The sequence below is a fragment of the Oncorhynchus keta genome, unplaced genomic scaffold, assembly GCF_023373465.1.
Source record: "Oncorhynchus keta strain PuntledgeMale-10-30-2019 unplaced genomic scaffold, Oket_V2 Un_contig_26299_pilon_pilon, whole genome shotgun sequence".
Classification (NCBI taxonomy): domain Eukaryota; kingdom Metazoa; phylum Chordata; class Actinopteri; order Salmoniformes; family Salmonidae; genus Oncorhynchus; species Oncorhynchus keta.
This window is the reverse complement of record NW_026284892.1, coordinates 22,501-35,000: the sequence shown is the minus strand read 5'-3', so window position 1 is coordinate 35,000 and position 12,500 is coordinate 22,501. Positions and strand designations below refer to the sequence as shown.

The 12,500-nt window shown below is 45.4% G+C and overlaps 1 long non-coding RNA gene across 6 annotated transcripts; it reads left to right on the top strand.

The window, feature by feature from the left end:
- The first annotated feature begins 4,375 nt into the window (after positions 1–4,375).
- LOC127922577 (uncharacterized) lies at positions 4,376–9,766 on the top strand. Of its 6 annotated transcripts, none has more exons than XR_008111687.1 (3): positions 4,376–4,782; positions 8,736–8,825; positions 9,464–9,766. It is a non-coding gene; the product is annotated as an uncharacterized LOC127922577 (long non-coding RNA). The 6 variants fall into 6 exon arrangements; XR_008111685.1 differs by lacking the exon at positions 8,736–8,825 and adding an exon at positions 7,399–7,488; XR_008111686.1 differs by lacking the exon at positions 8,736–8,825 and adding an exon at positions 7,079–7,168.
- Positions 9,767–12,500: the final 2,734 nt, after the last annotated feature.

Below are 12,500 nucleotides of genomic sequence, written 5' to 3'. Positions count from 1 at the left end.
CCTGGAGGTCCATAGCTCCAGGGGGTAAGCTCTACTCTCATCCCTGTAAATATAGTGTTGTTACCCGTGTGGTGAGTAAGGGCCTACAAGCCTGGAGGTCCATAGCTCCAGGGGGTAAGCTCTACTCTCATCCCTGTAAATATAGTGTTGTTACCCGGGTGGTGAGTGAGGGCCTCACTGCCTGTATGTGTACTCTCATGCCCAGAGAGATAGTCCTTTTCCTGGATATGGAGTGAGGGCCTTTAGGTCTGAAGGTCCATAGTTCCACTGTCCTTAAGGGGGGCAGAGCAGTCAGCCTCTGTGGAGGTTGGCTGCTCTGTCCCCCTTTTTTGGCCCATTTCCCCAATCACCAGGCCCAGAGTTGGACTTAGTGCAATTTCTGATATTTTTTTTTAGGTTACCTACCATCAAACACCTTAGGAGGTGACTACTTTGAATGAGGGAATTATTTTTGGGTTACCAGTTGCACGGTTAGGTCACCAGGCCCAGAGTTGGACATAGTGCAATTTCTGTGATTTCAAACCACCAGTTGCACGGATATATATATATGTCCTCATCTGCATCCAGCATTTGGCTACCTTAAGAGTCATAGTTACTCCCAACTTTTACCCACACTTTACATTTTTATTTTAGGCCTTTAGTCCTGAGAAGGTCCACAGTTCCACTGTCCTTAAGGGGGGCAGAGCAGTCAGCCTCTGTGGAGGTTAGCTGCTCTGTCCCCCTTTTTTTTTGGCCCATTTCCCCAATCACCAGGCCCAGAGATGGACTTAGTGCAATTTCTGATCATTTTTTTTTAGGTTACCTACCATCAAACACCTTAGGAGGTGACTACTTTCAATGAGGGAATTATTTTTGGGTTACCAGTTGCACGGCTATTTATTTTTCTGGCCCAGTCAGTTATTTCAAAAAAATGTTAACCATACTTCCCGAAGGGCTAGAGGTCCCAAATTTCGTGTCATATCCTCTGTGGTGATGGGCAACAAGTAGAGCATGTAAAAAACAAAATGCCCTGGCGGGAACCTATGTTTCCAGTAACATTCACTTTTTTGGCCCAAAATCGGTAATTTTCAGAAAATGATTAAAAATACTTCAGAAGGGCTAGCGGTCCCATATTTCGTCTCATACCCTCTCTCTCAATGGTCAACAAGTAGAGCATGTAAAATTAAAAATGCCCTGGTAGGAACCTATGTTTCCAGTCAAATGTGCTTGTATAGCCCAAACTATAAACGCATTTTTCTATTAAAAGTTTCTATACAAAAACGGTTTTAATTACATGACATTGCCCGTCTATGTGTGCCCTTTAGTTTAAAAAAACCCCATCCAGATTGGACATGTACTTTTTGATTTATTCACGTTTTGGTGTTTTGGGATATAGCCCAAGATGGAGGCCAACAAAGGTCAAATAAGATAGAGGCATATAAACTGCTTAGGGGTGTTTGGCATTTAGGCCTGTCTGTCCCTTCATCCCATGAGAGAGAGTAAAGCCTTTTATGCCTCTCTGTGTCCTCTCATTCCCAGAAAAAGTCACTTTGACCTGTAAGGTCAAATGAGTCCTTGAGGCCTGTTTGTGACCTCTGCTGCCCAGATGGAGGCATATCAACTGCTTAGGGGTGTTTGGCATTTATGCCTGTCTGTCCCTTCATCCCATGAGAGAGAGTAAAGCCTTTTATGCCTCTCTGTGTCCTCTCATTCCCAGAAAAAGTCCCTTTGACCTGTAAGGTCAAATGAGACCTTGAGGCCTGTTTGTGACCTCTGCTGCCCAGATGGAGGCATATAAACTGGGTAGGGGTGTTTGGCATTTTACATTTTTATTTTAGGCCTTTAGTCTGTCCCAGAGTTCATCCCATGAGAGCCTCTGAGGTAAAGCCTTTTATGCCTTTCTGTGTCCTCTCATCCCAGAGATGGACTTAGTGCCTTTCTGATCCTTTTTTTTTAGGTCACCAAAACAGACCTTGAGGCCTGTTTGTGACTCTTTGCCCAGATGGAGGCATATAAACTGGGTTAGGGGTGTTTGCATTTAGGCCTGTTTGTCCCTTCATCCCATGAGAGAGAGTAAAGCCTTTTATGCCTCTCTGTGTCCTCTCATTCCCAGAAAAAGTCAAATTCCTTTTCCAAAAATATTAACCATACTTCCCGAAGTGCTAGAGGTCCCATATTTCGTGTGATTGCCTCTCTCACAATGGGCAACAAGTAGAGAATGTAAAAACAAAATGCCCTGGTAGGAACCTATGTTTCCAGTAACATGTACTTTTTGACCTCTGGCCCAAAATATAAACGGTAATTTTCAGAAAATGATTAAAAAAAGCCTATGCTTCTGTGTCAGAAGGGCTACAGGTCCCATCTTTCGTCTCATTCCCTCTCTCTCAATGGACAACAAGTAGAGACTGTAAAATTAAAAATGCCCTGGTAGGAAAAAGTCATGTTTCCAGTCAAATGTGCCTTTTGTATAGCCCAAACTATAAACGTTTTTTCTAAAAAGGTTCTATACAAAAACGAATTACATGACATTGCCCGTCTATGTGTGCCCTTTAGTTTAAAAAAAAAGCCCCATTCCAGATTTTGACCTGTGTACCACGTTTTGGTGTTTTGGGATATAGCCCAAGATGGAGGCCAACAAAGGTCAAATAAGATAGAGGCATATAAACTGGTTAGGGGTGTTTGGCATTTAGGCCTGTCTGTCCCTTCATCCCATGAGAGAGAGTAAAGCCTTTTATGCCTCTCTGTGTCCTCTCATTCCCAGAAAAAGTCCCTTTGACCTGTAAGGTCAAATGAGACCTTGAGGCCTGTTTGTGACCTCTGCTGCCCAGATGGAGGCATATAAACTGGGTAGGGGTGTTTGGCATTTAGGCCTGTCTGTCCCTTCATCCCATGAGAGAGAGTAAAGCCTTTTATGCCTCTCTGTGTCCTCTCATTCCCAGAAAAAGTCACTTTGACCTGTAAGGTCAAATGAGACCTTGAGGCCTGTTTGTGACCTCTGCTGCCCAGATGGAGGCATATAAACTGGGTAGGGGTGTTTGGCATTTAGGCCTGTCTGTCCCTTCATCCCATGAGAGAGAGTAAAGCCTTTTATGCCTCTCTGTGTCCTCTCATTCCCAGAAAAAGTCACTTTGACCTGTAAGGTCAAATGAGACCTTGAGGCCTGTTTGTGACCTCTGCTGCCCAGATGGAGGCATATAAACTGGGTAGGGGTGTTTGGCATTTAGGCCTGTCTGTCCCTTCATCCCATGAGAGAGAGTAAAGCCTTTTATGCCTCTCTGTGTCCTCTCATTCCCAGAAAAAGGCATGTCAACCTGTAAGGTCAAATGAGACCTTGAGGCCTGTTTGTGACCTCTGCTGCCCAGATGGAGGCATATAAACTGGGTAGGGGTGTTTGGCATTTAGGCCTGTCTGTCCCTTCATCCCATGAGAGAGAGTAAAGCCTTTTATGCCTCTCTGTGTCCTCTCATTCCCAGAAAAAGGCATGTCAACCTGTAAGGTCAAATGAGACCTTGAGGCCTGTTTGTGACCTCTGCTGCCCAGATGGAGGCATATAAACTGGGTAGGGGTGTTTGGCATTTAGGCCTGTCTGTCCCTTCATCCCATGAGAGAGAGTAAAGCCTTTTATGCCTCTCTGTGTCCTCTCATTCCCAGAAAAAGTCACTTTGACCTGTAAGGTCAAATGAGACCTTGAGGCCTGTTTGTGACCTCTGCTGCCCAGATGGAGGCATATCAACTGCTTAGGGGTGTTTGGCATTTATGCCTGTCTGTCCCTTCATCCCATGAGAGAGAGTAAAGCCTTTTATGCCTCTCTGTGTCCTCTCATTCCCAGAAAAAGGCATGTCAACCGGTTAGGTCAAATAAGGTCTTGAGGCCTAAACGTTTGTGACCTCTGATGCCCAGATAGAGGCATATAACCTGGGTACTCCCACCTTTTACCCACACTTTACATTTTTATTTTAGGCCTTTAGTCCTGAGAAGGTCCACAGTTCCACTGTCCTTAAGGGGGGCAGAGCAGTCAGCCTCTGTGGAGGTTAGCTGCACTGTCCCCCTTTTCTTTGCCCATTTCCCCAATCACCAGGCCCAGAGATGGACTTAGTGCAATTTCTGATCATTTTTTTTTTTAGGTTACCTACCATCAAACACCTTAGGAGGTGACTACTTTCAATGAGGGAATTATTTTTGGGTTACCAGTTGCACGGCTATTTATTTTTCCGGCCCAATTCCGTTTTTCCAAAAATATTAACCATACTTCCCGAAGTGCTAGAGGTCCCATATTTCGTGTGATTGCCTCTCTCACAATGGGCAACAAGTAGAGAATGTAAAAAACAAAATGCCCTGGTAGGAACCTATGTTTCCAGTAACATGTACTTTTTGGCCCAAAATCGGTAATTTTCAGAAAATGATTAAAAATACTTCCAGAAGGGCTACAGGTCCCATCTTTCGTCTCATTCCCTCTCTCTCAATGGACAACAAGTAGAGACTGTAAAATTAAAAATGCCCTGGTAGGAACCTATGTTTCCAGTCAAATGTGCTTGTATAGCCCAAAATATAAACGCGTTTTTCTATTAAAAGGTTCTATACAAAAACGCTTTTAATTACATGACATTGCCCGTCTATGTGTGCCCTTTAGTTTAAAAAAAACCCCATCCAGATTGGATGTGTACTTTTTGATTTATTCACGTTTTGGTGTACCGCCATATAGCCCAACATAGTAACCGGACAGTATTTCATTTTCGGGTTCCCAGGTGCACGTTTCCAATAACCAGGTGCACACGGATGTATAGGGTCCCCCCATGGATAGAGGTCCGTGTTGGGGTGCTCCATATCGGGCATGAATATCAGGAACACCGGCAGGTGCACTTAGGACCATGTTTTAATTTTTCAGATTCCCAGGTGCACAGGGATCCTAATCCGCATCCATCGAAATCTCACAAAGTGTCCATAAATCACTCAGGGAGGTCCCCCATGGATACAGGGCCGTAGTAGGATGCTCCTATAGTGGGCATTAATATGAGAATGACCGAAAAGTGCATTTAGGACCATATTATAATTTTCGGGTTCCCAGGTGCACGTTTCCAATAACCAGGTGCACACGGATGTATAGGGTCCCCCCATGGATAGAGGTCCGTGTTAGGGTGCTCCATATCGGCATGAATATCAGGAACACCGGCAGGTGCACTTAGGACCATGTTTTAATTTTTCAGATTCCCAGGTGCACAGGGATCCTAATCCGCATCCATCGAAATCTCACAAAGTGTCCATAAATCACTCAGGGAGGGCCCCCATGGATACAGGGCCGTAGTAGGATGCTCCTATAGTGGGCATTAATATGAGAATGACCGAAAAGTGCATTTAGGACCATATTATAATTTTCGGGTTCCCAGGTGCACGTTTTCAATAACCAGGTGCACGGATGTATAGGGTCCCCCCCATGGATAAAGGTCCGTGTTAGGGTGCTCCATATCGGGCATGAATATCAGGAACACCGGCATGTGCACTTAGGACCATATTTTAATTTTCGGGTTCCCAGGTGCACGGCTATTTATTTTTCCGGCCCAATTCCGTTTTTCCAAAAATATTAACCATACTTCCCGAAGTGCTAGAGGTCCCATATTTCGTGTGATTGCCTCTCTCACAATGGGCATAGAGAATGTAAAAAACAAAATGCCCTGGTAGGAACCTATGTTTCCAGTAACATGTACTTTTTTGGCCCAAAATCGGTAATTTTCAGAAAATGATTAAAAATACTTCCAGAAGGGCTACAGGTCCCATCTTTCGTCTCATTCCCTCTCTCTCAATGGACAACAAGTAGAGACTGTAAAATTAAAAATGCCCTGGTAGGAACCTATGTTTCCAGTCAAATGTGCTTGTATAGCCCAAACTATAAACGCGTTTTTCTATTAAAAGGTTCTATACAAAAACGCTTTTAATTACATGACATTGCCCGTCTATGTGTGCCCTTTAGTTTAAAAAAAAAACCCCATCCAGATTGGATGTGTACTTTTGATTTATTCACGTTTTGGTGTACCGCCATATAGCCCAACATAGTAACCGGACAGTATGTCATTTTCGGGTTCCCAGGTGCACGTTTCCAATAACCAGGTGCACACGGATGTATAGGGTCCCCCCATGGATAGAGGTCCGTGTTAGGGTGCTCCATATCGGGCATGAATATCAGGAACACCGGCAGGTGCACTTAGGACCATGTTTTAATTTTTCAGATTCCCAGGTGCACAGGGATCCTAATCCGCATCCATCGAAATCTCACAAAGTGTCCATAAATCACTCAGGGAGGTCCCCCATGGATACAGGGCCGTAGTAGGATGCTCCTATAGTGGGCATTAATATGAGAATGACCGAAAAGTGCATTTAGGACCATATTATAATTTTCGGGTTCCCAGGTGCACGTTTCCAATAACCAGGTGCACACGGATGTATAGGGTCCCCCCATGGATAGAGGTCCGTGTTAGGGTGCTCCATATCGGGCATGAATATCAGGAACACCGGCAGGTGCACTTAGGACCATGTTTTAATTTTTCAGATTCCCAGGTGCACAGGGATCCTAATCCGCATCCATCGAAATCTCACAAAGTGTCCATAAATCACTCAGGGAGGTCCCCCATGGATACAGGGCCGTAGTAGGATGCTCCTATAGTGGGCATTAATATGAGAATGACCGAAAAGTGCATTTAGGACCATATTATAATTTTCGGGTTCCCAGGTGCACGTTTCCAATAACCAGGTGCACACGGATGTATAGGGTCCCCCCATGGATAGAGGTCCGTGTTAGGGTGCTCCATATCGGGCATGAATATCAGGAACACCGGCAGGTGCACTTAGGACCATGTTTTAATTTTTCAGATTCCCAGGTGCACAGGGATCCTAATCCGCATCCATCGAAATCTCACAAAGTGTCCATAAATCACTCAGGGAGGGCCCCCATGGATACAGGGCCGTAGTAGGATGCTCCTATAGTGGGCATTAATATGAGAATGACCGAAAAGTGCATTTAGGACCATATTATAATTTTCGGGTTCCCAGGTGCACGTTTCCAATAACCAGGTGCACACGGATGTATAGGGTCCCCCCATGGATAGAGGTCCGTGTTAGGGTGCTCCATATCGGGCATGAATATCAGGAACACCGGCAGGTGCACTTAGGACCATGTTTTAATTTTTCAGATTCCCAGGTGCACAGGGATCCTAATCCGCATCCATCGAAATCTCACAAAGTGTCCATAAATCACTCAGGGAGGGCCCCCATGGATACAGGGCCGTAGTAGGATGCTCCTATAGTGGGCATTAATATGAGAATGACCGAAAAGTGCATTTAGGACCATATTATAATTTTCGGGTTCCCAGGTGCACGTTTCCAATAACCAGGTGCACACGGATGTATAGGGTCCCCCCATGGATAGAGGTCCGTGTTAGGGTGCTCCATATCGGGCATGAATATCAGGAACACCGGCAGGTGCACTTAGGACCATGTTTTAATTTTTCAGATTCCCAGGTGCACAGGGATCCTAATCCGCATCCATCGAAATCTCACAAAGTGTCCATAAATCACTCAGGGAGGTCCCCCATGGATACAGGGCCGTAGTAGGATGCTCCTATAGTGGGCATTAATATGAGAATGACCGAAAAGTGCATTTAGGACCATATTATAATTTTCGGGTTCCCAGGTGCACGTTTCCAATAACCAGGTGCACACGGATGTATAGGGTCCCCCCATGGATAGAGGTCCGTGTTAGGGTGCTCCATAGCGGGCATGAATATCAGGAACACCGGCAGGTGCACTTAGAACCATGTTTTAATTTTTCAGATTCCCAGGTGCACAGAGATCCTAATCCGCATCCATCGAAATCTCACAAAGTGTCCATAAATCACTCAGGGAGGTCCCCCATGGATACAGGGCCGTAGTAGGATGCTCCTATAGTGGGCATTAATATGAGAATGACCGAAAAGTGCATTTAGGACCATATTATAATTTTCGGGTTCCCAGGTGCACGTTTTCAATAACCAGGTGCACGGATGTATAGGGTCCCCCATGGATAAAGGTCCGTGTTAGGGTGCTCCATATCGGGCATGAATATCAGGAACACCGGCATGTGCACTTAGGACCATATTTTAATTTTCGGGTTCCCAGGTGCACGGCTATTTATTTTTCCGGCCCAATTCCGTTTTTCCAAAAATATTAACCATACTTCCCGAAGTGCTAGAGGTCCCATATTTCGTGTGATTGCCTCTCTCACAATGGGCAACAAGTAGAGAATGTAAAAAACAAAATGCCCTGGTAGGAACCTATGTTTCCAGTAACATGTACTTTTTTGGCCCAAAATCGGTAATTTTCAGAAAATGATTAAAAATACTTCCAGAAGGGCTACAGGTCCCATCTTTCGTCTCATTCCCTCTCTCTCAATGGACAACAAGTAGAGACTGTAAAATTAAAAATGCCCTGGTAGGAACCTATGTTTCCAGCCAAATGTGCTTGTATAGCCCAAACTATAAACGCGTTTTTCTATTAAAAGGTTCTATACAAAAACGCTTTTAATTACATGACATTGCCCGTCTATGTGTGCCCTTTAGTTTAAAAAAACCCCATCCAGATTGGATGTGTACTTTTGATTTATTCACGTTTTGGTGTACCGCCATATAGCCCAACATAGTAACCGGACAGTATGTCATTTTCGGGTTCCCAGGTGCACGTTTCCAATAACCAGGTGCACACGGATGTATAGGGTCCCCCCATGGATAGAGGTCCGTGTTAGGGTGCTCCATATCGGGCATGAATATCAGGAACACCGGCAGGTGCACTTAGGACCATGTTTTAATTTTTCAGATTCCCAGGTGCACAGGGATCCTAATCCGCATCCATCGAAATCTCACAAAGTGTCCATAAATCACTCAGGGAGGGCCCCCATGGATACAGGGCCGTAGTAGGATGCTCCTATAGTGGGCATTAATATGAGAATGACTGAAAAGTGCATTTAGGACCATATTATAATTTTCGGGTTCCCAGGTGCACGTTTCCAATAACCAGGTGCACACGGATGTATAGGGTCCCCCCATGGATAGAGGTCCGTGTTAGGGTGCTCCATATCGGGCATGAATATCAGGAACACCGGCAGGTGCACTTAGGACCATGTTTTAATTTCAGATTCCCAGGTGCACAGGGATCCTAATCCGCATCCATCGAAATCTCACAAAGTGTCCATAAATCACTCAGGGAGGTCCCCCATGGATACAGGGCCGTAGTAGGATGCTCCTATAGTGGGCATTAATATGAGAATGACCGAAAAGTGCATTTAGGACCATATTATAATTTTCGGGTTCCCAGGTGCACGTTTCCAATAACCAGGTGCACACGGATGTATAGGGTCCCCCCATGGATAGAGGTCCGTGTTAGGGTGCTCCATAGCGGGCATGAATATCAGGAACACCGGCAGGTGCACTTAGAACCATGTTTTAATTTTTCAGATTCCCAGGTGCACAGAGATCCTAATCCGCATCCATCGAAATCTCACAAAGTGTCCATAAATCACTCAGGGAGGGCCCCCATGGATACAGGGCCGTAGTAGGATGCTCCTATAGTGGGCATTAATATGAGAATGACCGAAAAGTGCATTTAGGACCATATTATAATTTTCGGGTTCCCAGGTGCACGTTTTCAATAACCAGGTGCACGGATGTATAGGGTCCCCCCCATGGATAAAGGTCCGTGTTAGGGTGCTCCATATCGGGCATGAATATCAGGAACACCGGCATGTGCACTTAGGACCATATTTTAATTTTCGGGTTCCCAGGTGCACGGCTATTTATTTTTCCGGCCCAATTCCGTTTTTCCAAAAATATTAACCATACTTCCCGAAGTGCTAGAGGTCCCATATTTCGTGTGATTGCCTCTCTCACAATGGGCAACAAGTAGAGAATGTAAAAAACAAAATGCCCTGGTAGGAACCTATGTTTCCAGTAACATGTACTTTTTTGGCCCAAAATCGGTAATTTTCAGAAAATGATTAAAAATACTTCCAGAAGGGCTACAGGTCCCATCTTTCGTCTCATTCCCTCTCTCTCAATGGACAACAAGTAGAGACTGTAAAATTAAAAATGCCCTGGTAGGAACCTATGTTTCCAGCCAAATGTGCTTGTATAGCAAACTATAAACGCGTTTTTCTATTAAAAGGTTCTATACAAAAACGCTTTTAATTACATGACATTGCCCGTCTATGTGTGCCCTTTAGTTTAAAAAAAACCCCCATCCAGATTGGATGTGTACTTTTGATTTATTCACGTTTTGGTGTACCGCCATATAGCCCAACATAGTAACCGGACAGTATGTCATTTTCGGGTTCCCAGGTGCACGTTTCCAATAACCAGGTGCACACGGATGTATAGGGTCCCCCATGGATAGAGGTCCGTGTTAGGGTGCTCCATATCGGGCATGAATATCAGGAACACCGGCAGGTGCACTTAGGACCATGTTTTAATTTTTCAGATTCCCAGGTGCACAGGGATCCTAATCCGCATCCATCGAAATCTCACAAAGTGTCCATAAATCACTCAGGGAGGGCCCCCATGGATACAGGGCCGTAGTAGGATGCTCCTATAGTGGGCATTAATATGAGAATGACCGAAAAGTGCATTTAGGACCATTATAATTTTCGGGTTCCCAGGTGCACGTTTCCAATAACCAGGTGCACACGGATGTATAGGGTCCCCCCATGGATAGAGGTCCGTGTTAGGGTGCTCCATATCGGGCATGAATATCAGGAACACCGGCAGGTGCACTTAGGACCATGTTTTAATTTTTCAGATTCCCAGGTGCACAGGGATCCTAATCCGCATCCATCGAAATCTCACAAAGTGTCCATAAATCACTCAGGGAGGTCCCCCATGGATACAGGGCCGTAGTAGGATGCTCCTATAGTGGGCATTAATATGAGAATGACCGAAAAGTGCATTTAGGACCATATTATAATTTTCGGGTTCCCAGGTGCACGTTTCCAATAACCAGGTGCACACGGATGTATAGGGTCCCCCCATGGATAGAGGTCCGTGTTAGGGTGCTCCATATCGGGCATGAATATCAGGAACACCGGCAGGTGCACTTAGGACCATGTTTTAATTTTTCAGATTCCCAGGTGCACAGGGATCCTAATCCGCATCCATCGAAATCTCACAAAGTGTCCATAAATCACTCAGGGAGGTCCCCCATGGATACAGGGCCGTAGTAGGATGCTCCTATAGTGGGCATTAATATGAGAATGACCGAAAAGTGCATTTAGGACCATATTATAATTTTCGGGTTCCCAGGTGCACGTTTCCAATAACCAGGTGCACACGGATGTATAGGGTCCCCCCATGGATAGAGGTCCGTGTTAGGGTGCTCCATATCGGGCATGAATATCAGGAACACCGGCAGGTGCACTTAGAACCATGTTTTAATTTTTCAGATTCCCAGGTGCACAGGGATCCTAATCCGCATCCATCGAAATCTCACAAAGTGTCCATAAATCACTCAGGGAGGGCCCCCATGGATACAGGGCCGTAGTAGGATGCTCCTATAGTGGGCATTAATATGAGAATGACCGAAAAGTGCATTTAGGACCATATTATAATTTTCGGGTTCCCAGGTGCACGTTTCCAATAACCAGGTGCACACGGATGTATAGGGTCCCCCATGGATAGAGGTCCGTGTTAGGGTGCTCCATATCGGGCATGAATATCAGGAACACCGGCAGGTGCACTTAGGACCATGTTTTAATTTTTCAGATTCCCAGGTGCACAGGGATCCTAATCCGCATCCATCGAAATCTCACAAAGTGTCCATAAATCACTCAGGGAGGGATAGATGGATAGAGGGCCGTAGTAGGATGCTCCTATAGTGGGCATAAATATCAGGAACACCGGTAGGTGCATTTAGGACCATATTTTAATTTTCGGGTTCCCAGGTGCACGTTTTCAATAACCAGGTGCACGGATGTATAGGGTCCCCCATGGATAGAGGTCCGTGTTAGGGTGCTCCATAGCGGGCATGAATTTTTGGAACACCGCTGATGTCATTTTAGGTTCCCAGGTGCACATTTTCAATCACCAGTTGCACAGAGGCAGAGAGAAGGATCCTAATCCGCATCCACCGAAATCTCACAAAGTGTCCATAAATCACTCAGGGAGGGATAGATGGATAGAGGGCCGTAGTAGGATGCTCCTATAGTGGGCATAAATATCAGGAACACCGGTAGGTGCATTTAGGACCATATTTTAATTTTCGGGTTCCCAGGTGCACGTTTTCAATAACCAGGTGCACGGATGTATAGGGTCCCCCATGGATAGAGGTCCGTGTTAGGGTGCTCCATAGCGGGCATGAATTTTTGGAACACCGCTGATGTCATTTTAGGTTCCCAGGTGCACATTTTCAATCACCAGTTGCACAGAGGCAGAGAGAAGGATCCTAATCCGCATCCACCGAAATCTCACAAAGTGTCCATAAATCACTCAGGGAGGGATAGATGGATAGAGGGC